General features: G+C 42.9%; 1 protein-coding gene across 1 annotated transcript in view; it reads left to right on the forward strand.

Annotated features, from left to right (window-relative positions):
• Positions 1–602: 602 nt before the first annotated feature.
• Positions 603–22,865, forward strand: part of LOC118091430 (metabotropic glutamate receptor 8) — a 94,328-nt gene continuing 72,065 nt past the window's right edge. The window contains exon 1 of the mRNA XM_035128427.3: positions 603–780. The gene's annotated coding sequence lies outside the window, so the exon portion shown is untranslated. The remainder of the gene's footprint in view (positions 781–22,865) is intronic.

The raw sequence follows: 22,865 nt of genomic DNA on the forward strand, positions 1-22,865 counted from the left end.
CCTTGCCCCACCTTGCCCTACCGTTGCTGAGTGATGTTACCTTATTCTTTTTGATAAGACTGTAAAATTACATGTCTGTTTGAAGAGGACTGGTTTGACAAACAGAAACAAAGGTGTTTTTTTTTTTTTTTTTTTTGCAGAGGGGGATTTTGGGGTTGCCCCAGGTCGCTCATTAATGAAGTTTTAGTGTTCCTTGTCCCTTACTGGATAGGAAATGGTTTAACACAGCTAGCAGCGCAGTGAATCCTTACTGATCTGAACTCCAAGCCAATGTGCCAGAGAGCAAAAGGATTTAGACTAGATAAATCTGCATCTCTTTTCTGAATGATGGAGTGCCTTTCATGTTTCTTCCCTTTTCAGTATTGCTGGAAGTGATGCAAATCTGCTCCGGCCTTGTGCATGGTTGTCATAATTAATGTGTGTTACTTTCGCCAGCAAGACATGTCCGCTGTAGAAACCTCTTCCTTAAACCATAAGAAAAGTATTTGTAACTAGGGAAGTTGTGGAGGTGTGGTAGAGCTACCATGGTGATCACATTACTGCCAAGTCTTGTTTTCCAACCACAAATTGATTTTCAGCACATTATGCCGCAATTTAAAAACAACACAGAAACCTGAAATCCTTGTGTTACGATCTCTTACAGGCAGTGCTGGAACACCTGTTATTTTCAATGAGAATGGAGATGCACCTGGGCGCTATGATATCTTTCAATATCAGCTAACCAACAGAACCGCAGAATACAAAATCATTGGACACTGGACAAACCAGCTTCATCTAAGTGTAAGTCACTTCACATTGTTGTTTTCAATTGTACAGTTTAGCTCATTTGGCAACTCTTAATGAAGAGGAGCAAAATAAAACAGAATGGTCCTTGGACCGTTTTCTCAGAGCTTCTAAACAACGTGTTTCTCAAATTCAAGCCATTCCCGTTAAAAAATACTAAAAGGATCAATATCAAAAGAGAAGGCACAGGTGTTGCTTCATACTGTTTGTGATTAATATAAAATAAGCATCCAGTTGTTTTGGACAATAGTGTCATCACTACAACATCAGAGATCTCTTCTGCATCAGGCCAAAGGTCCCTCTAGTCCAGCATGTTGTTTTCACAGTGGCCAACCAGATGCCTATGAGAAGACCATAAGCAGATCCTGAGCGCAACAGCATTCTCCTTACCTGTGATTCCCCAAAACTAATATTCAAAGACCTACTGCCTCCAAGATATGCCTGATAATTCCCCATTCTGCTTGGGATTGATGGGAACTGGAGTCAAACAGCATGTTGGGGGCAGGGACTGTTTTATGCTATACTGGAATGCAAAACAAGGTGCTGGATAACTCCTCACTTTTGCAAAAAAAAGAAATTGTTTACTTTTTCTTAATTCTTATGAGCATTTGATTAACGTTTTATTATCTTGTGTCTTCTTTTTAAAACAAAATTTATTCAGAAATAAGAACGATAAATAAAGCATTTCTTTATACTGTGTTCCAGCATTGCATGATGTATCAGTATTCAATTAATACGTGTTGGTTAATTAGGTATGATCAAATGTTCATCTGATCAAGGTGGATTAGTCAGGACTGTGGTTTTGAAAGTGTGTTCCGGAGAATGATGGGGTTACCAGAAAAGCTGTCCAAGTTATTCAGTGTAGTGCTGGATATTGCATTGTCCACCTTTGCGTGCAGTAATGGTGGACGAGCTTTCCTGAAAGACAGCTTTCCTACCAATATCAGAGATTGGTACTGGGTGTGTGAACATCTCTGCACATGGGCCAGTGGTGGAGCCCAACAAACCTGTCCATTACTCAAACTGAGTTGAATGGAATGTGTCTCTAGAACGACCCTTCAGATATTGTAGACCCACAACTCCCTGTGGCTGAAGGCAGCCACACCTATGGCTGAAGGCAGTTATAATCCAATAACATATGAAGGTATGGCTACCCTGAGCTATAATATCACCCCAAATCCTCCCCATTATGGAAAAGTTCTACAGCAGATGCTCAGGGGCCCTTTAACAGAGCAAATGAAATGGGAAGATGTTGTCATTTGATAAATGCTAGGCTAGGAGCTACAGCGAGTGTGGGCTTTGATCCCAGAAGACAGACCCATGCAAATATATAGATATATTTTTAGTGAAACGCCATAGTTATGGTGTAAAATCAAAGCTGGATTGGGAGTTCGCTATTTCCCCCCTCCCCCATTTTTTTTAAAAAAACAACAACTATATAAGTGATATAGGCAAAAATCTGCCCTTATTCCCTTATTGGGTTCTCCATCGGTTGGAGAATATAACAGAGGCCAACCAGAGAAGTTTGAGAAGCAAAGCCTTTATTTTTGCTGTTGCAACAGGGTCCTTCCCCTCACGCAGGAGAACAAGGAAGGAACCCCAAACAAAGGTGTCCTGCCCTTAAAAAGAAATTTGAAATTGGTTTCAGCCCACCCCCCAGAAGCATCATCCATATGTCACAGAAGGGGTGTAGCCCAAGACCCCCCTCCCTAGATTCATCATAGGTACATCATGAAAGGGGAGGTCTGGTGGCAGTAATCTGAGCATCCTGGACCCTGCCCCCTGCCCCCAAAACCTAATCAACAAAAGAGAGAGAGATTTACATTTCCCTGTTTCCCAGCCAAGTTAATCACACCCTTTTGTCTGGCACCCAGGTATCAGGATGCCAGGGATTATCACTTTAATTCCTGAGACAATGAGAAGGTTCCCCCCACCCCCCTTCTTCCTTGCAGAGGAACACCTGGTCAGAGAGAGAGAGAGTCAAAATGGTGTCAGTCAGGCCTGTCTTCCTGTGCTGCTTCAGACATGTTTCTGTACATTTATGTACATGTTTTAAGAACAATCATATATATATATATATATATATATATATATATATATATATATATATATATATGACCTTAAAATTCTTATAACATAAGTATCAAATAAAAGGGTGCAAACCTTTAAAGGCTTCGTGTATTTCCTGACAGACCAAATGGACATTGTATAGTTCGTAGTGTAACAGGCCCATGATAAACAATAACAAAAAGAACAGTGTAAGTATTTACAAATGATTGTTCCTCGGAGACTACTTTGCAGTAATTATCAGTGTGCTACCAACAGTAATGCATATAATAGCTTCCCGTTTCCAGCCGCTACTGTGATAAACCACCTTTACCATATCTGCTCTTTTCTTTCTATTGCTCCCTGGCAAGAGGCCATCTAGCTTTTTCTTGGGTGCAAAGACAAATCTGTGGTCTTTGGCTCAGAAGCTGGAATAGGTTCCTCCTCTTTTCTATGGTCTTGAGTCCGCACCTAAATTATAAATCTCTGCTGAAAAGAAAACAGGAAGAGGAACGCAAAAGAAGCAAGAAAAAAAATGTAAAAAAGAAAGAAAGGAAAAAGAAGTGAGGGACAGTTTTGGGATGCAGTTCCAGCCTGGAAACTTTGTACTGTAGTTAAGAGAAAAAGTCCTTTATTTCCAGGCACCCCCCCCCCCCGATAAATTCTAGGTTCTGTGTATGGCTACCATTCAGTGCTACTATCCCTGTGAATGCATTTTTAACAACCGTTTTCAGGTTTTTATGGATGTAATTATTTCTTCCCCAAAAGATTGTACAGTTGCTTTTCTGCCTATACTCTGTTCAGATGAGATGTGCGGACATGGTGCTCTATTAATTTATAAATGTCCGGGTTTATGGGATATTGCATGTCAAGGTCACCGGATTCCCCCCAATAAATTCACACACAGACGTTAATTAAGTTTAAGGTTTTTGGCATCATTTTGGCCACAACTTTATTAAAATACAATCAAATGTGAGTGGTTGCTTAGGCATTGGTTAACCCATTTGTCCCCCGCCCTGGGACAGATTCTGCACTGACTTCCTCTAGGCATTTTGTGGAAGGCAGTAGGCAAACATTCTCAGAGGGAGGACGGAGCCGGGTACCAAGCCCTTCTTGTCCTCCCTCGAATGTTCCCCAAGGCTCAATTTGCTCTGTGTTAGGCCCAATCCCCTAACGGGGAACTGACAAGAGCCGTTTGAGCCCCCAGAATTCCTTTAACGGAATACCTCTATAAGCAGCAGCAATTTAGCGTAACTTTCCAGCCTTTCCATACTCCTCTTTCCATACTCCTCTTACCAGCCAATCTCTTACCAGCCAATTTTAACCAATGCCTAACCACCAACCTTACAAGTTGTGACGATTTGCTATGCAGTAGGCAAAAACCAAATGGCAACAGCCAATCAGCCAGATGGCAAAATTCCTACCGGGCTCTGCCCCAAGGCAGGCGACCCCATGACAGGCACAGCAATGTCAATACGCAAAGCATCCTTAAAAAAGGAGGTGGGCGGGCGGGAAATCTGAAGCGCTTGGCAAAAGTGAAACCAATATAGTCACACAGAGGGTTTTTATAGGCTAGGGGCCGACCCTTACTCCAATTTGCAACAAGCTTTTCTACCCAGCAACAGCACCAAAATTCCCAGTCATACCAGTGGCCATTTTGCCTAATTTGCCTAGCAACCCCAGGGTCATCCTGATTCCCCTCCTGCAACGCATGCTCTCCATAATTGGAGAACACATTTTACTGAAATATATGCCTCTGCTAACCCTAACCCTAACCCTAACCCTAACCCTAACCCTAACCCTAACCCCAACCCTAACCCTAACCCTAACCCTAACCCTAACCCTAACCCTCCATACTTTCTTCTCAATTTGTGTATGAGTTTTCAATTGCTGCAATTTCTGATGATATGATTAGTTAGAGGTGTGTGTGGTTTTTTTTTTTAAGGAATGACACACTAATAATCAAAACCCTTTGCAGACAGGAACGTGCATTCCATATTATGTGAACCAGTTGACTTAATGGTAGTCTACAGTATTGACTTTTATCCTATGACTTTGGGGGGGTTTGTGGTTAATCTGTGGCCCTCCAGATTCTGTCGACTCCAACTCCCATCAGCCCAAGCTAGCATGGCCAATGGTCAGGGGTGATGGGAGTTGTAGTCCAACAATGTCCGCAGGTCCTCAAGAACTTCTAGAGGGCTACAAGTTCCCCATCCCTGTCTCTGAGGAATTAAGCTAATAACACACATACCTTTGGAAATCCAACCAAGTCTTAAGATGTGAGCTTTGGACATTGCCTTGTTATTATACTTGCACTTATTTCTGTGGTTCATTAAGCTTCATTAAGGTTATTACTCTGCTACAATTTGTGTGTTGTAGATAATTAGGAGGAGATTCACTTTGCTCAGCCCCGAGTCAGGGGCTTTGCTCAGATAGCTCCTCAACCATTAAGCTCCACTGAGTGGCCTTTAACAATTCATGGTCATCGTAAAGTTGTAATGATAAAATCAAATAATGCTGCACATGCTCCCCCGAGCTCCTTAGAATAGAGGTGGAGAACCCCTGTCCCCCACATGCCAGATTACTGCTCCCATCATCCCTGAACAATGGCCATTCTGGCTGGGGCTGATGGGACTTGTAGTTCCAATAACATCTGGAGGGCCACAAGTTCTCCACCTCTGGAACAAAGAGGGATTTCCTGTGATAAGGAACCGTTTCACTTTGTTTCTGGTTTTTTGTTTTTTTAATGTTACTTGGCAATTGAAATGCAATCTGATGTAGGCTCAGCCACAAATAAGTACCTTGTTCAGTGGCCGCTAGCTTTCAAAAAGTGTGCTTAATATTGCAGTCCTTAGTTGGTTACACCATCAATGTCTCAGCTGTCCAAACAATGGCCCGCTCTTGACAACCCCTGGAGAAGCACATTGTCAACAGCTGTTGGGGGTCAAGAGCAATTGCTCCTTCTAGTAACGTACTCAGGCTGGATGCTATCAGAAGTGGGGTAGCATGGGCCACTTGCATTGCAACCCTATACAGTGGTGCCTCGCTTAACGAATGCCCTACTTAATGAAATTTCCGCTTAACGAAAGGTTTTTTTCTAGTGGAGGTTGCCTCGCTAGACGAATTCGTTTTACGAAAAATTCGTCTAGCGAATCGCGGTTTCCCATAGGAATGTATTGAAATTCAATTACTGTACTTGTCTATTCAGCATAGAGATAGATGAATCGGTCAGTTTTTGTTCATCTCACTTTATCATTTTTCCAATCTCCACATTTCCATACTTGTTCATGGTTTGTTTGTTTTTACGTCTTCATCCTCTCTCCTATCCCTAGAGTGCAATTCTACATACGTCTCATTAATTAAATAGGCTTACTCATTAAAAAAAAAAATACATGAAGCAGCCTTATACTGAGTCAGACCATTGGTGGATCTTGCTCAATATTGTCTTCACTGACTGAGAGCAACTCACTAGGGATTCAGGCAGGGCTCTCTCCCAGCGCTGCCTAGAGATGTCGGGGATTGATCCTGATACCTACTGCATGTAAAGCAGATGCTCTATCACTGATCTATGGTCCTTCCCCAGGACCAGCCCAATGATGGCTGAAAACATGCTCAATGACCATGAATGTTTACTGGTGTTTAGAAAAGAAAATCAGAAAAAAACCTAGGCTGGCAGAAGCCTTGAAAAGGATCATTCTTACGTGTGTGTGTGTGTGTGTGTGTGTGAACGTAACATTTTGTTTTAGATCCCACTTGCAGAAAAGTCTATTCCTATTATAACTGAGCAGCTAGATAAGACAACTCCAGCTATCATTTTTGCAGAGCAGTGGATTTTTACGTACCTTGCAGGCAAATGCACATTTAATGAGCCAAATGCTTAAAGCGAGTGCATTTTTTTATTGCACGTGGCATTTATTGTGAAATTTATCACATGATGGGCATTTCAGATATATATATATATATATATATATATATATATATATATATATATATGCACCGGGGCCAGTTGAATCTTATTGATTGTCAGTGCTATTAGGAGCCTGATCCACAACCTGTTTAAACCAAAGTGCCTTGGATACAAGCCAAACTTTAGTACCAGTGATCCCAATGGATGTAAATTGCCTTCTTTTGACAAGGTAGTGGATCAAACTGTCTGTGGCCACAAAGGGTATAAATTGTCTTGTTTTAACAAGGTTGAACTTATAGATCAACGATATATTGCTGTTTAATAGGTTCACGGATTATAACTTACAATGCACAGAAAACTAGAGTAGTATGAGGGCTTACCGCACAGTCCTAACCATGTCTACTCATGTTGTTGTTGTTGTTTAGACGTTTAGTCATGTCCGACTCTTCGTGACGCCATGAACCATAGCACGCCAGGCACTCCTGTCTTGCACTGCCTCCCGCAGTTTGGTCAAACTCATGTTCGTAGCTTCGAGAACACTGTCCAACGATCTCGTCCTCTGTTGTCCCCTTCTCCTAGTGCCCTCAATCTTTCCCAACATCAGGGTCTTTTCCAAGGATTCTTCTCTTCTCATAAGGTGGCCAAAGTATTGGAGCCTCAGCTTCAGGATCTGTCCTTCCAGTGAGCACTCAGGGCTGATTTCCTTCAGAATGGATAGGTTTGATCTTCTCGCAGTCCATGGGACTCTCAAGAGTCTCCTCCAGCACCATAATTCAAAAGCATCAATTCTTCGGCGATCAGCCTTCTTTATGGTCCAGCTCTCACTTCCATACATCACTACTGGGAAAACCATAGCTACTCATGTCTACTCATACATAAATGCTATTGAATTCAATGGTGCTTACTGCAGGTAAGTGGAGTTATGACTGCAGACAGGTGCTAGGGCTGCAATCCTGTACCCACCATTGAACTCAACGATGCTTACTTCTGAGTAGATGTGTGTCGGCCTGCACCGTGCAGTATAAATGAGAAACTCCATAGTTCAAACTTTGCCTTTGCTCTGTGTTTATTAGGTGGCTCTAGGCAAGCCACTCTCCCTCAACCTCATCCTGCCCAGCTGTAAAATGGATTAAGACTGGCCTTCCTTACCTAAGGATTACAGCAAGATAATGTGTGTGAAGTTCATGGAACTCCCTCCCTCCCTCCCTCTCTCTCTCTCTCTCTCTCTCTCTCTCTCTCTCTCTCTCTCTCTCTCTCTCTCATCTTTTCTTACAGATATGTAGGTCATGCTGGCCCTGTTCATTAGCCTCTTTGCAGCAGGTTATGAGCAGGACCTAGCTTGACTTGCACCTCCTCATGAGGAATCAAAAACATGGGTAGTAGTAGTAGTAGTAGTAGTAGTAATTTATTATTTATTATTTATACCCTGCCCATCTGGCTGGGTTTCCCCAGGCACTCTGGGCGACTCCCAACAGAATATTAAGAACACGATAAAACATCAAAAAACTTCCCTAAACAGGGCTGCCTTCAGATGTCTTCTAAAAGTCAGATAATTGTTTATTTCCTTGACATCTGGTGTTCCACAGGGCGGGCACCACTACCAAGAAGGCCCTCTGCCTGGTTCCCTGTAACCTCACTTCTCACAGAGAGGGAGCCGCCAGAAGGCCCTCAGAGCTGGACCTCAGTGTCCGGGCAGAACGATGGGGTGGAGACGCTCCTTCAGGTATACTTGCATGTTACGTCTCATCTGGGGTCCTCCAGGGATCAGTCTTGTCACCCACACCGGTACACGCACACCTTCAAAAATACATCATAATAAAACATTTTTAAACTTCCCTCTCCAGGGCTGCCTTCACGTGTCTTTTAAAGGTTGTGTACTTACAACTTTTATACTTCTTTATCTGCTTCATACTTACGTATCTGCTTGGCTCAGAGGTCACATAACTCCATACCCTCCAACATTTCTCAAATGAAAATAGGGCTGTCCTAAGGAAAAGTGGAACATTCTGAGGTCAAAACAGAAAAGGGGACAGCTTCTGTAAATATGGAACTGTCCCTGGAGAATAGGAACACTTGGAGGGTCTGCAGAGACAATGAAAGTCTTGCCTGGAGGTGGTAGTGGAATGGATGTGGACCAATGAATTGAGTATGAATTTAGATAAGATGCAGGTTCTCTGAGTAGGTGGTTGACGCTTCCAAGATTTGGTGAAATAGCCTGTTCTGAATAGGGTTGCAGTCCCCTTGAAGGAGCCCATTCATATTTTAGGGATGCTCCTCCTGAAAAAATCATTTCATTTGATGCACTGCTGATCTCAATGAGAAGGAGTGCCTATGCCTAGGTTTCTAAGCCCTGCTTGTTCAGTACCACCAGAACATTAATAGTTCTTGGCTTGGCTTGGCGCTGGATATTTAGATTTCTTCTACTTCAGAGTTCGATTCTACAGACAACTGCTCCAGTTCCTCAGGCTCTCTTCACCACTTGTCCTCCTGCTGGTGTGATACTGGCTTCCCCTTTGGGCAGAAAATGCTGACTCCAGCCTGATAAAGACATTGTCAAGTCCCCAAGGCTGTCTCTGTCTGCAGACTTGACTGACTTCAGGGTTCCCTCCAGCTATGAAATTGCTTCCTGCCTTTAGTCCTCAGTAATGTAAATGCTTTCCTCAAGGCACACTAACCTTTCAGATTCTCTCTGGAGCAAACACAGCTTCTAGGAAGAGACTTTTTTTATATATACTTTATTTAATGAGCGCTGCACAGGGTTGTAGTGGATCTTTTGCCTCCCACTAAATGAGCCATGTTTAAAACAACAGTTGATGGAAAGCAGAATTTTGAAACGGCAAGAGAACAAGAACATGTCAATTTCTAGGTATCAGTCTTCATGAAATAGAATTTGGCTTATCTTAGCAGACTAGAATCCCCACCATTTCCTAGGCAACTTTCTGATGGGGAAAAACTGTCTCATGGAACCCAATTCATATTGTTTCAGAAGGAATATTAATCTGAAGAACCCATGAACAGCTTTTGAGCCTCCAGTCTGAATGAGCCCAATAACTATTTATGGTGGCTCACTAGGAACTTGATGAGCTTCTAATCTTTTTTTTTTTTTTTTGCTGTGTATTAGAGGTAATCATATGGGGGATATGTATTATTTTATCTATAAGCCACCTTGAGTCCCTGTCGGGGGAAAAGGTGGACTATAAAGTAATTAATTGGTTAATTAGTTACTTAATTAATAACATTGCCAGTGGGGTTTGTTTCTTTTGTGGGGGTGGGGGTGGGAATGAGGTGCCGGTACTTATATAGTGATGAATGCGTCATGGGTGCCACCACAAAATGGCTGTCATGGGCAACATCAAAAATAGGAGCTGGTATGGCAAGGAAGTTGGTATTGACACAAAAGAGCTCTGCATGTCACACGAAGAGAAGATAGGGAATGCAGATTCGCATAAAATGTGCATATGCTAGCTTATATGTATAGATACAATGTGGGTTAAACCACAGAGCCTAGGGCTTGCCGATCAGAAGGTCGGCGGTTCGAATTCCTGTAGCGGGGTGAGCTCCCGTTGCTTGGTCCCAGCTCCTGCCAACCTAGCAGTTCAAAAGCACGTCAAAGTGCAAGTAGATAAATAGGTACCGCTCTGGCGGGAAGGTAAACGGTGTTTCCATGTGCTGCTCTGGTTCGGCAGAAGTGGCTTTGTCATGCTGTCCACATGACCTGGAAGTGGTACGCCGGCTCCCTCGGCTAATAACGCGAGATGAGCACTGCAACCCCAGAGTCGGTCATGACTGGTCCTAGTGGTCAGGGGTCCCTTTACCTTTACTATAGTTTAAGTGGAAGTTGTTCTGCTTGTCCAGAGTGCTGTCTATGGCTACATTGCATACCACTCAGTTTTCTTCCTTGTAAGTTTTCCCTCAGCAGGAGCCTAGAAGTTCACCTCGAAATACCTCTTTAGTGTGTTTGTGTGTGTTTGTGTGCATTAACTATAGCTAAAATTTCAATGCTAGCATCAGCAGTAGGCCACTGGAGATGAACTTCTGGTTGTTTTGCTGACTTACGAGCCGAACTCTCAATCCGGCATGCAAAGATGCAAGCCCAACATAGGATGATGTGATGTTTCTGGACTACAGAACACATCATTCCTAACTATTGGCCTTGCTGGCTGGTGCTGATAGTAGCTGGAGATGGACAATATTTGAGGGGCCACAGGTTCCCCCATCTCTGATGTAAGACTGTTTCTTCATTCTTCAACTGCATAGCCAGATTGATTCTATTCACGTCAGCTACATGGCTGAACTCATTGTAGGCACCTTAAACGTTACCATTCTTGACACGTCTTAACCTCGCAGCACCTCATATACTGTTTTCACAATGAGTGCAGGAAGATAAAGTCCCTTCCCATATCAACAATTATGTTGATTTTTTTATAATGAGTACAAAGCACACAAACTAGAATCTTCATCTGAAAGAATGAAAATAAATCATGTTTTATTCATTTAGCTACAATATTTGCGCACCGGTCTCATGTATTGCCTCATGACAAATGTGTGGATTTAGCAAATTTGAGTTCTCAGCTCTATAATTTCCATGGGAGGAAAGCTGTTAAGAACAAGCGTGCAGTCCTTGGCATTTATAAATTAGGAAATCTACTTCCCTTTGTGATTAATAATGAATCTTCTTTTAGAATTGGGTCATTTACCAGTGAATGCTGTACACGTGTGCTGTAAAACTGCCGACTGACAAGTTTCCTCAGCAGCATGGCCTACCATATGGCTTGCCTCAGCCAGATATACATTTGGAGTGCTTATTAATTTTCAAAGGAAGTTCAGCTCTGCCTCCTTCATGGGACACGTTTTGAAAAGCTACAGCCAAGTTGAAAAGACAAAAAAAAAAGTCCATGTACGGAGAGGGGTCCTCTATTGCATGAATGGAGAACTGGTCAACTTAGATCGGGTATAGCCAGTGTAATGTCCTCCAGATGTTGATAGATCAGAAGTTGAACCAGCTTTTCCCAGCATAGCTGATGACCAGGGATTAAGGAAGTTGAAATCCAACATCATCTGGAGGGCACCAGGAACAGTAACATATTTTTATCTGTTGGTGCTCACGTTTGTGCTAATGATTCATCATCCCTCATGTCTGGAGATGTGTGACTTTCACACATGTGTCCAGTTATGACCCTTGATGTCCCAAGTACAGGGACTGACAAACAAATCTATGCAGGAGGGAGGGGAGTATGCACCAAAAAACACCCCAGATTGCAAAATGTTTGTAGTTCTGTGTGTGAGTATGGATGTGTGTGCATAAACAACATAACAACTTGAGAAATTGCCAATTGAATACCCAGAAGAATATCAGCAGTGTGGTCCTGTTGGTTACAGATCTGTTCCTGAAAGCACTCCCTTGGGCTTGCTCTATATCACAATCAGTTGCGTGTTGAGGTCCCCAAAACCACCCCTCAAAATAATTCACACCACAGACAGAATTTTTGTTTTGGGGTTTTGGCATGAATTTGGCCACAACTTTATTAAAATAAACTTTATTATTAAAAGGGACCCAGGTGGCGCTGTGGGTTAAACCACAGAGTCTAGGGCTTGCTGATCAGAAGGTTGGCGGTTTGAATCCCTGCAACGGGGTGAGCTCCCGTTGCTCAGTCCCAGCTCCTGCCCACCTAGCAGTTCAAAAGCACATCAAAGTGCAAGTAGATAAATAGGGACCGCTCCGGCGGGAAGGTAAACGGCGTTTCCGTGCGCTGCTCTGGTTCGCCAGAAGCAGCTTTGTCATGCTGGCCACATGACCTGGAAGCTGTCTGTGGACAAACGCCGGCTCCCTTGGCCTATAGAGCAAGATGAGCGCCGCAACCCCAGAGTCGGACACGACTGGACCTGATGGTCAGGGGCCCCTTTACATTTACCTTTTATTAAAATACAAAATATGTGAGTGGTTGCATAGGCACTGGTTCTCCAACTGTCCCCTAAGGACAGAACTAAACTAGCCTTGTCAACAAGGGGAAACCCTACAGGGAGAGACAGGGAGCTGGGTGCTTGGCCCTCCCCTCAGGCTCCCAGGGGCTCTCGTGCGGCCCTGGCCCCTGACCGGAGGTTACGGACACTGCATATCAAGCCCCTGTATTCCTGACCGAAATTTTCCCAACACTCAGGCATTAACTTGAGGGGACAACACAGTCAACAAGACCCCTCATACAACCAAAATAACCAATGCCTAACCGCCAACCTTACAAGTTGTGACTATTTGCTATGCAGTATGCAAAAACCAGATGGCACCAGCCAATCAGCCAAATGGAAAAATTCCTACCAGGCCCCTGCCAAGCAGATGATCCCATGATAGGCACAGCAAGGTCAACACAGAGGTCTAAACATAGGGAGGGAGGGAGGGTGTGGCGTTTCACCTCTAGGGGTCTAGCAAGAGTTAAGTTGCAAGGGAGGTAAATAGCCAATAGGAGCTCTCCAGGCAGAAGCAGGGGTATATAAGGAGAAGCAGTCAGTCAGAAGGGGGAGATAAAACAGGAGTTGATGAGAGAGGTGGAGAGGATTTTGAGATAGAGAGAGGGTTAGAGAAGCTAGTGAGGTGAGCTGTGGTGTAGAATCTGAAAGAGTAATAATAAGGGAACTTCAGTCAGGGAGGAAAAGGGGGGAACTAATACTAAAGGTTAAGTTTAGGAAAAGTACTTGAGAAACCAATAAGAATTTATATGCTTGTAAGATCATCACCTAAATAAACTTAATTGTTGGTTTAATTTTCATCTGACTGGAATTCCATTTTTGTGTACCAGTACACAGACTTACTGGTTGATGGCAGCAAGGGAAGAATATAGGCGAGGGAGGTACTGGGGCAATAGACCGTTAAATGTCCGGGGGCCCTTTACCGGTGTATCTCGCCACAGCGGGTGATCCAAAGAACGCAGCCAAGAGGAGGAACAAATCACGTGCTTGCCTTTTATACCCATGGCTGTCCCTCAGAAATTGAAACATGCTTTTGTCCCCAACAACAGCCTGGGTCCAATCAGAACGGTGGCCAACTCATAGTCCCCACTCCAGCAACTCAGGGGTAGTTTGTTAGGCCCCCACCGCAACACGTGCTCTCCATGAAGGAGAACCCGCATTGTGCAGATGGGTAATTTTTACACGTTGGACTTCATGGACTCACAGAGGTGGTGTAGAGCCACTCTTTTGATGGTCATGTGATTTACTGGACTTCCCTCACCATGTGGCAAGCCAGTCTTGCTGTGACTGGGAATCCTCTTCGTCATTTTCTCTTGAGTTGGGCCCTGGACTCCTGCCTCAAAGCCCTGCCCACTGTCTTCAAACCAAGTAGGCAAAGATTGCTGGGTGACTGAGGAGGAGCCTTTGCTCAGACAGATGTGGTGGTTTGATAGTTCTGACAAGAGAGCACAACTCATGTGGTGTTCTCCTTCTCTAATAGAGTCTGAATTCATCAGGGAGCCTCTTTGCAGAAAGTGCCAATGCCAGGCTTAACAGTCTGATCAATAGCGGCAGGCAGAGGATGGAGTCTGTAGGGCTAGTCTTCAAGAACACTTACAGTGTGGTGGGATAAGGCTTTGTAATTGCTCAGCCTGTAGTTAAAATATTGAGACTGGGGAGAAGGGGGACATAAAAAACTGTAGGGTACTTGAAACCTCAAAGAGGTCTTTACCATGCTGTTGAAGATGTTGCCCTTACAGGAAAATGTATTGAACAGTGAAATGCACACTGCATAGGTTGATACTCAACTTATACGCCCAAGCCTCATTTGCTAAACAGCTGGAGAAACCTCTGGCTCCGGGTTCCAATGAGAGAGGAAGCGAGAGATAGACTGTTACATAGCGACACATTTGCTCTATAGTCAATTTCCCATCCTTAAGCAAGTGGCAGCGCACATGCGCGCGCACACACACACAGCAGGAACAGCACATGTGTAGGAAAAGCAGGTGCTAAGAAGTGCTGTTATGATTAGAAATAGAAATATTTTAGATTGCAACTTGACCTCTGTCTGCTAAAGAGAGGGGGAGATTTTGACTTTATCATGTCAGGGTCAACGAGAGTTGAGTTTCTCAAATGAAGCATGAGGGATGCTCAGACAATCCTGAGCAAGTAGATGTGATGAAAAAAATCAGCTTCAAATTTGTCGCAAGGTTCTGGCTCCGGTGGTGAGTGCTATGCCCTTTTTGTGACTCCCACACAGGGGGAGCATGGAATTGGAGTTGAACTAGATTATATTTCTGAAGGCAAAATCACTATGCTGACAAAAACAAAATCAATGCCCTTAATACATTTATATACCACAATCTGTCAGCGGTCTCCAATCCAGTGCCTATGGATGACATAACACCCATGAAGGCTTTTAGTAGTGCCCCTGAGCAGGTGGCCCAGACTCTGAGCTTTCATTTGTTCAAATAGTAAATTTCTAGCTTCACTAGAAAGTTATGTGGCAAAATGTGCAGGTAACTTCTCAGTGATTTCTGTGAAATGGGAATAGTTTTGATACCTTGTATATTTTTTCCTGATGCTGAGGAATGCACCCTAACAGAAACAGTGTGTGTGTGTGTGTGTGTGTGTGTGTGTGTGTGTGTGTGTGTGTGTGTACAGCTCACTTCCCAAGAATAAGGCTGTAAAGGGTGGTTGTCTATCTAATTTCATGTTATTCCATGTTCCCCTCGGCAGCCATTTTGTGTTACACCGTGCCCGCTCCATGGCAACTGTTTCTACCTGGTGCTCCGACATGCTCTCAAAATTTGTAATGTGTTCACTAGCCCCAAAAGGTTGGCAATCCCTTCTCTAAATCATTGGTAATATTTATTGGAGCTCATAGATGCAAGGAAAGCTACTGTAAAGATTTTGCCAGTATTATTGCAACTGTCACATACAAACATGGATTCCGGTTTCACACAACCATTCAGTGTTTTAACAGCAGTCTTTTGGTATTAAATTGAAGATTCCATTGTCTTCGCTGAAATATGGCATGAGAATTCCACTGAAGATGCTAGTTCATTATTTTTTAAATGAAAATTAAACTTACTTCAAGTCAGGTGCCAAAATTGGCCATTGATTAAATTACCTTTAGTTGTTCTGAATGTGCTTTCGGTAGCTGGATCTCTCCTAGTAAATTAAATATCATTAAATGGGGAGTGGGCAGGAGAATCAACCTAGAATAAGATTTTTCAGTAGGCTATAAAGCATATATAACAGGAAGAACTGCACGTAATTCTTAGTTCATTAGCCTAAAGCACAATTCTCCCAATGTTAAGTACATTTATCCTGCTTATTTCATTGCAGGGTTAAGTGCAACTCTTTGTAATTAAAATAATTATGATTTCACCTGGTTTTTACACAGCTTTACATTTTGCATCAGTGTGCCAACGTGCATAGGACCTTCAGTGTGAAAGATCTCTGCACACAAATAATTTGAGGCAGGGACATTGTGATGCTGAACGTACATGAATGTAGCCCATTTGATTTCTCGTCACCTGACAACACGGAAATGAACCTGCGGAACCATCCCAAGGTAGTGTGTTCAGTGTGATGTCAGATGACTTGAAAGCTTATGCTTGCCTGTTAAACCTGTACAATCCTTCACTGATGTTGCCTCTTCAGCCACAGGTATAGCCTGAGAGGCAACTGATCTATGACAGGAGTCATGAAAGGATTATTTGAAACCTTCTCAGGAACCCATTATCACTGTGCATTTAAAATTAACGATGCATGAATTCTTGACGCACAGACACAAGCACTTCACACCCAAACCACACAGAGCTAGTTGTTTGCTCTTTTATGCACTGTAATAACACCCCATCCTAAATAAACTATTTTCCATTTTACATTTAATATGATTTCCACTCCTTTTGATTTGCTTTTTTATTTTATTTTATTTTTTGTACAAAAAAAAACAGTCAAGAGGTCAATATACATATAGCTTGGGGGGAATACTTAAAAGAATTATTCAGTTGGCCTGCAAATGGAAGAGAAATTACAACCCACCCACATTTTCTAAGCCTAGGCTGTGCAAGGGAAAATCACTGCTGTGAGTTTTCTCTTATCAGTGCCAGAATGCCAAATAGGCAGAGTAGGAACCAGCCTTTTAGCCCCCCCCCCCGCAACAATGGATAAAAATAACATTGATTTGATTTTGAAAGAAAATATAACAACCAAGCTTTCTTAGTTCAGCCCGAGGGGGCAGCTGAGATTTCAACTTCCTTGGGGCCTCCACAGGATTTTATTTGGCACTGTCTCCTATGGCAGTGTTTTGTATTTACCCATGTAAATAATGTCTCATGCCAAAATTGAACCTACCATGGCTTAAATCTCCACACCAGCTTACTGTGAGTGTCTCATAGTGCTAAGCTCCCCACAGCTTATTGTTAAACAGAACACTGCATTGTTCTGGTTTATTTTACACAGATATAATGTCCTTACATTTGGACAGATGGTATTAAATTACATTCAATCACAAAATGGACCATCTTCAACTGCTCGTCTGCATGGGATTCTCCTGTGGCAGGGGAGGGCCCATGGGAGGGGGGTGGAAAGAAGGTGGAAAATTTGTCTATGTAAGTATCTTTCCTATATATACTTTTTTTGCAGTCTGTAAAACTAATAAAAATTATTTCATGATAAATCGCACAGGCCGCACTGATGCCCAGCTACGCCGTCGCCAGAGTAAGAAAGTGCCAGAAAAGGGGAAAGCTTTTTGGAGGCTTGATGACACTGTTGGGGGGTGCGCTGGGGGTGCAAGGCAAGCTTTGTGTGCTTGGTAGGAAACTGGGTGAAGAGAAAGCCACCCCTCCCCTCGCTCCCTGCGGCGACTGATGGTTTGATGAGCATATAATCTGGCCCAGATTCCACGAGGTATTCAAAAGGAGGTCACCTAGGAGCGCGCGGAGGGCCGGCGCTGGCAGCGGATTGCGCTCCCCCCCCGCTTTCTTCCTCTTCTACACTCCAGGCCCTAATGAAGCACGTGGCGCTCGCAGGGGGCGCGAGGGGGCATTTAACGCGAAATGCTTGTTCTTGTATGCCGCAAATAAAAAAAGGCAAGTTATAAAACCTAATAAATAAATAAATAAATAAATTACATTCAATGAAAGATGCTGAGACATTGTCCATGCATTTCATTCATTATATATATATATATATATATATATATATATATATATATATGTTTTACCATTTAGAATATTCATTTAAACAACCTTAAAATATCAAGGACTTCCCTTCTTCTCTTTCCATGGTTCATTTTGCATATCATAAATCCCTGCATATTTTATATAAACTAAACCGTTCAGCTTTCCATCATTATATCCATCAAAACTTGTTTACATTGTTGAATTTCTCTTAATGCTGCCAACGTTTTCAGTGCACAGAATTCCCCCCATATATTCAACAAACATTTCCAGTCTTCTTTAAACATATGTTCTTCTTGTCCCCTTACTCTATATGTTAGGTCCGCAAACTGCGCATATTCCATCAGTTTAAGTTGCCATTCGTCTTTAGCTGGGACCTTGCTCGTTTTCCAATTTGGGGCAAACAAAACACGGGCTGCAGTATGGGCATACATAAATAACCTTTTTTGACACCTGGGAATTTCCATCTGAATTATCCCTAACGAAAAGGTATCTGGGGTTTTTTGGGGGGCAGTGCTTTTAAACATTTTTTTCAATTCATTATGGATTATTTCCCAATACTCTTTTACCGGTCCACCATATATGAAAGAGCATTCCCCCAACCTCATTGCATCTCCAGCACTTATCGGATTCAGTCTTATACATCTTAGCAAGTCCGTACGCTTCTAAGAAATTCCCCAGCGTCAGGAACTTGGGGAAAGTCTTTATTACTATGGATAGTGGGTGAAGTAGCTGCAGCCGGCTGAAGTCAAATGTACTTTGCAATGCCAAAATACTGCATTTACTGAAAACTTGAAGTGTCCTTGACATTTGAACTTTATGCCCAGATGGTGTTCACATCCATCAGTACTTTTATCAGGACAAGGTTAGTTTAGACATGAAAATTTGTCAGCACTTGACAAGAAATTTCTTCCATTAAACCCATACAATTTCCCCTAATATAATGATTGTTTGTATTTTCTTTCTGCTCAGGGAATGCTCTCCCCCAGAGAGACTTACCTGGTGGCATCCTTACATATCTTTAGGCCAGCCTTTCTTAACCCTGGATCCCCAAGCATTGTTGCACTACAACTCCCATCATCCCTAGTGAGAAGGAGAAGCAGTCAGGGATGATGGGAGTTGTAGTTCAAAAAACATCCAGAGACCCAAGGTTGAGAATGACTGCTTTAGACATCAGGTGAAAACATTCCCCTTTCATCAGACCTTTGGTTTTTAAGCATCTATGACCTTTTTTGCATGGGTGGGATGTTTGTATTTTATTTTTTAATGCTGGTTTTAATATATGTATGTGTTCATCTTTTGTTTTAAAAGGTTGGAAGTGACTCTGAGTTGCCATGGCAAAAAGCAACTAATAATCATAATCATATCCCTTTTATGCACACTTCCCCTAATAGGTGAATTTTTGTAAGCATAGTTTGGTTGGAAAGTTGCATCACAAAATTCAGAGAAGTGCGAATTTTGCAGGCAGTGTTTTGATTTTTCATATTGTTTTCAAAAGTGTGAATTGCATGGGTTCACTTTTAAATGTAACCTGAACTGAATTTCATCCCCATCCCTAGTCCCAGGTAATCTTAACTGAAAGCCAGCATAACAAATGGGCACATGTTTGATGCCTGACATTATGGTCAATGACACAGAACATCCCTCTCTCTACTTTTAAAAGTCAAACATGGAAATCCATTAGATATATGGATTTATAAAAACGGGTGAATAGATACAATGGGTTATATTTTACCTACTGCACCTGCCCTCACATTTTGAGAAGCATCATGACATTCTTTGGTCTGCTGCAAGTGACTGATTGGAAACTAATTACTATGCAAAAAAAAGTAAATAAATTGGCAGGTAGGTTGTAAGAAAAATAAAAGGGGGGAGTAGTTTCACTTTTATTATAGTGACAACTGATAAACTCAGACATAATACCAATTTCTGACTCATGGGCTAGTATTCTGAAATGTTTCTAGCTTACAGTGGCACTCAGAACAAAAGAAAATTGGACCTGAATAAGATTTGCATTTTCAAATTACAACCCTTCTGTGTCTTCCTGCTTTGCTTTGTATCATGTGTCACAATGTTTTGTGTGGTTGGTGTTTTTTTTTACCTGTTTTTATTATCATGTCAATTAATTAGAATTTGTCTTCTCATATGTCATGCTCAGTGATCCAGCTGTTACATTTTTTTCTGGAGCTGCTTCCTGGCCTCATAGACATGATTCGGTCCAATATCCAAAACAGGCCAGGGACATTTAGCTAGATTCCAACATAGGCTTTCCAAAGTCTAGTTGCATCATTCAGGCACCATCTCCTGCCTTCCTCTGTCCTACACCTCCTGGTGCCACCTGAATGAGAATGCTTCACCCAACTTCATGGCAGGGCTCATCCTTGAAGCATTAGTCTCCTTGCTGGAGGATAAATTTATTCCATTCTATTTATAACCCCAACCTGATTGCTTTATTCCATCGATCCGCACACTAGAGAGAGGCCATCTAATGCTCATTTTACAATTGAACTGAGGCAGAGAAATAGAGTCTAGATTGGGGTATTATATGCAATACCCAGGCTATGTCCAATCTCACATGTACCATAACATTGAATCTTTGTCTTTAAATGATGCCACTCAGCCTTAGAACTTGGCCACCTATGATAGGAGGCAGGGATTAAAGTGAGCAGCAAATATACTTCCAGGCTTTGGAAGATGGTCATTCTTGCTCTAGATGATAGAAAATAGAGAGAGGTGTGACCTGCAGCTAAATGTTGCAGTGTGGTGTATTCCCCCCACTCCTGACAATATCATAGCTGCCAAGTTTCCCCTTTTCTCGCGAGGAAGCCTATTCAGCATAAGGGAAAATCCCTTAAAAAAAGGGATAACTTGGCAGCCATGGACAATATGTTCCTGCAGAGAACAGCCACCAAGAACAGGCAACTTCCCATCAATCCAGTCTAGGGAACACCCTCTAACAGTGCCTCAGTCTTAGCTGGATTGAGCTCCAGTATTTTAGCTCTCATCCAGTCCATTACCAAGGCAAGACAACGGTCCAGCACATCCTATGCCATACCTGCAAATATAAAGGAGAATTAGAGCTGTGTGTCATCAGCTTATTGCTGACAACACACTCCAAAACTCTGGATGACCCCACTCAGCAGTTTCAAGCCAATGTTAAAGAGCTTGGGGGATAAAATTGAACCCTGAGGAACCTCACACTGAAGACTCCTGAGAGTCTACCTCTCAACATGAAGTGATCTGACCACGACAAGGGACTGGTGTCAATACCCCCCTACCTTCAGATCACCCTGTTCCTGCCTAAGAAAACAAGGTCCAGAGTGTGACCTGCCATGTGTGTTGGGAAGACGACATGTTAGGACAGCCCCATGGTCATCATTGCAGCCATGAAGTCGTGAGCTACCTTCTGCGTGGATGTTAAAGTCTCCCAACATCAGCAGTCTGGGAATCCTCAACATTGCCTTCAAAACCAGTCATCTCAGGGAGGCAAGACTGTTGGGCCAGTAAACTAACATAATCCCTCATCTGTCCCGATTACCCAGTACCAGGAACCCCCACTCAACTGAAGAGAGAGTTTGGAGACAGAGATGGACTCTTTATAGGCTACAGCAATTCCCTATCCCTGATGCTTTTGAGTACGCAGGTGGGTGAGACCAACTCCCCATTTCTCACCCGCCCAAGTCTCAAGTAATATGAACCAGATCAGCTTCCTCATCCATAATCATGGCATTCAGCGACAGCAGCCACAGACCTGAGGGCTGGCTGATAGGACCACCACAATCCCTCAGGTGGAAGAGAAGGCTGGCACATGGCGCAGCCACTAACTGCCTGTCTGTACCATATACCAGGTCTGCCCTACCACCCCCCATACGATAGCTTTCCTTGGCCAAAACCTCAGCTCTTCTCAGACAGTTGTAGCTACCTTAATTAAAAGGAACAAAAAACTCAAATTAAAAAACACACAAGCTAAATAGCAATTTAAAACATTTTAAACAATTGGGGCAGAGAAGGTGATGTCGTGGAGTTGGTCCTTGTCCCCCCCCCCTCCCTCAAAAGCTGCTCTCACAAAAGATATGGTGCCCTTTGGGGTCACCCCTGCCCCTAACAGCCCAAGTCTGGAGAGTGAAGCTCAGAATCCTGACATGAACATCAGCGAAATAGAGGAAATACCGATTTATTTATTATTATTATTTTTAAAAGACACATTCATCTGTAAAGAAATTAGAAAACCTATTGGCTTGCCTCAGTTCTGGTTGGCTTCTTCTCCTGTACTCATTACATTGATTTACTGAGTGATCCATTTGTCTCATTCTTCTGACTGATACTTTGATTCTATTGATGCATTATTTTCCCCCCTGTGGGAAATGGGCCTCAAGAATCGCTTTGGAAAGTCTAAGCATGCCATAGGGTAGGAAGCTAGAGTGCACACATTCAGACTGGCCAGAAGGCATGCTTTGTCTCCCTAAATAGTCCATCTGCAATTTTGAGTGTTTAGAGAAAGCCGTTTCCCCTGCCTCTCCAAAGCTACGAGGATGAAGAACACCTCCTTTTAATCTGCTGGTGTGTTTTCGTCACACTGGGCAGGTGAAAATGGAGGTCTCTGGAACCTCAGTTGAAGTCCCCCGAGAAGGATCCTGATTAGAAAAACAACATGCCATGAAGAAAACAAATAGAAGAGGGTAATGCAGGGTAATGTAGTGTTTTGTTTTTAAAAAAGAATGTTTGTTTATTTCTTTTCATTTAAAAGAATGCACCCAGCCTGGACTCCAAGTGCATTAATGGCAATTAAAATGTACAACTGCTAAGCAATTAATTGAGCCAAATGGAAATTAATTCCTAGGTGCCATGCAAAACCAAGCACTTAATCTCTACCTGAAAGCTAATAGGCAGCTGGTGTAGATTATGGTTCAGTAGCCTGATGTGCTCCCTCTTCCAAATTCATCCCTCGCAGTGCTCAGCTACAGTTTAATAGCATAGCGCTGGATCACAGTCCTGCG

Source organism: Zootoca vivipara, chromosome 9, assembly GCF_965207765.1.
Source record: "Zootoca vivipara chromosome 9, rZooViv2.hap1.1, whole genome shotgun sequence".
Taxonomy (NCBI): Eukaryota; Metazoa; Chordata; class Lepidosauria; order Squamata; family Lacertidae; genus Zootoca; species Zootoca vivipara.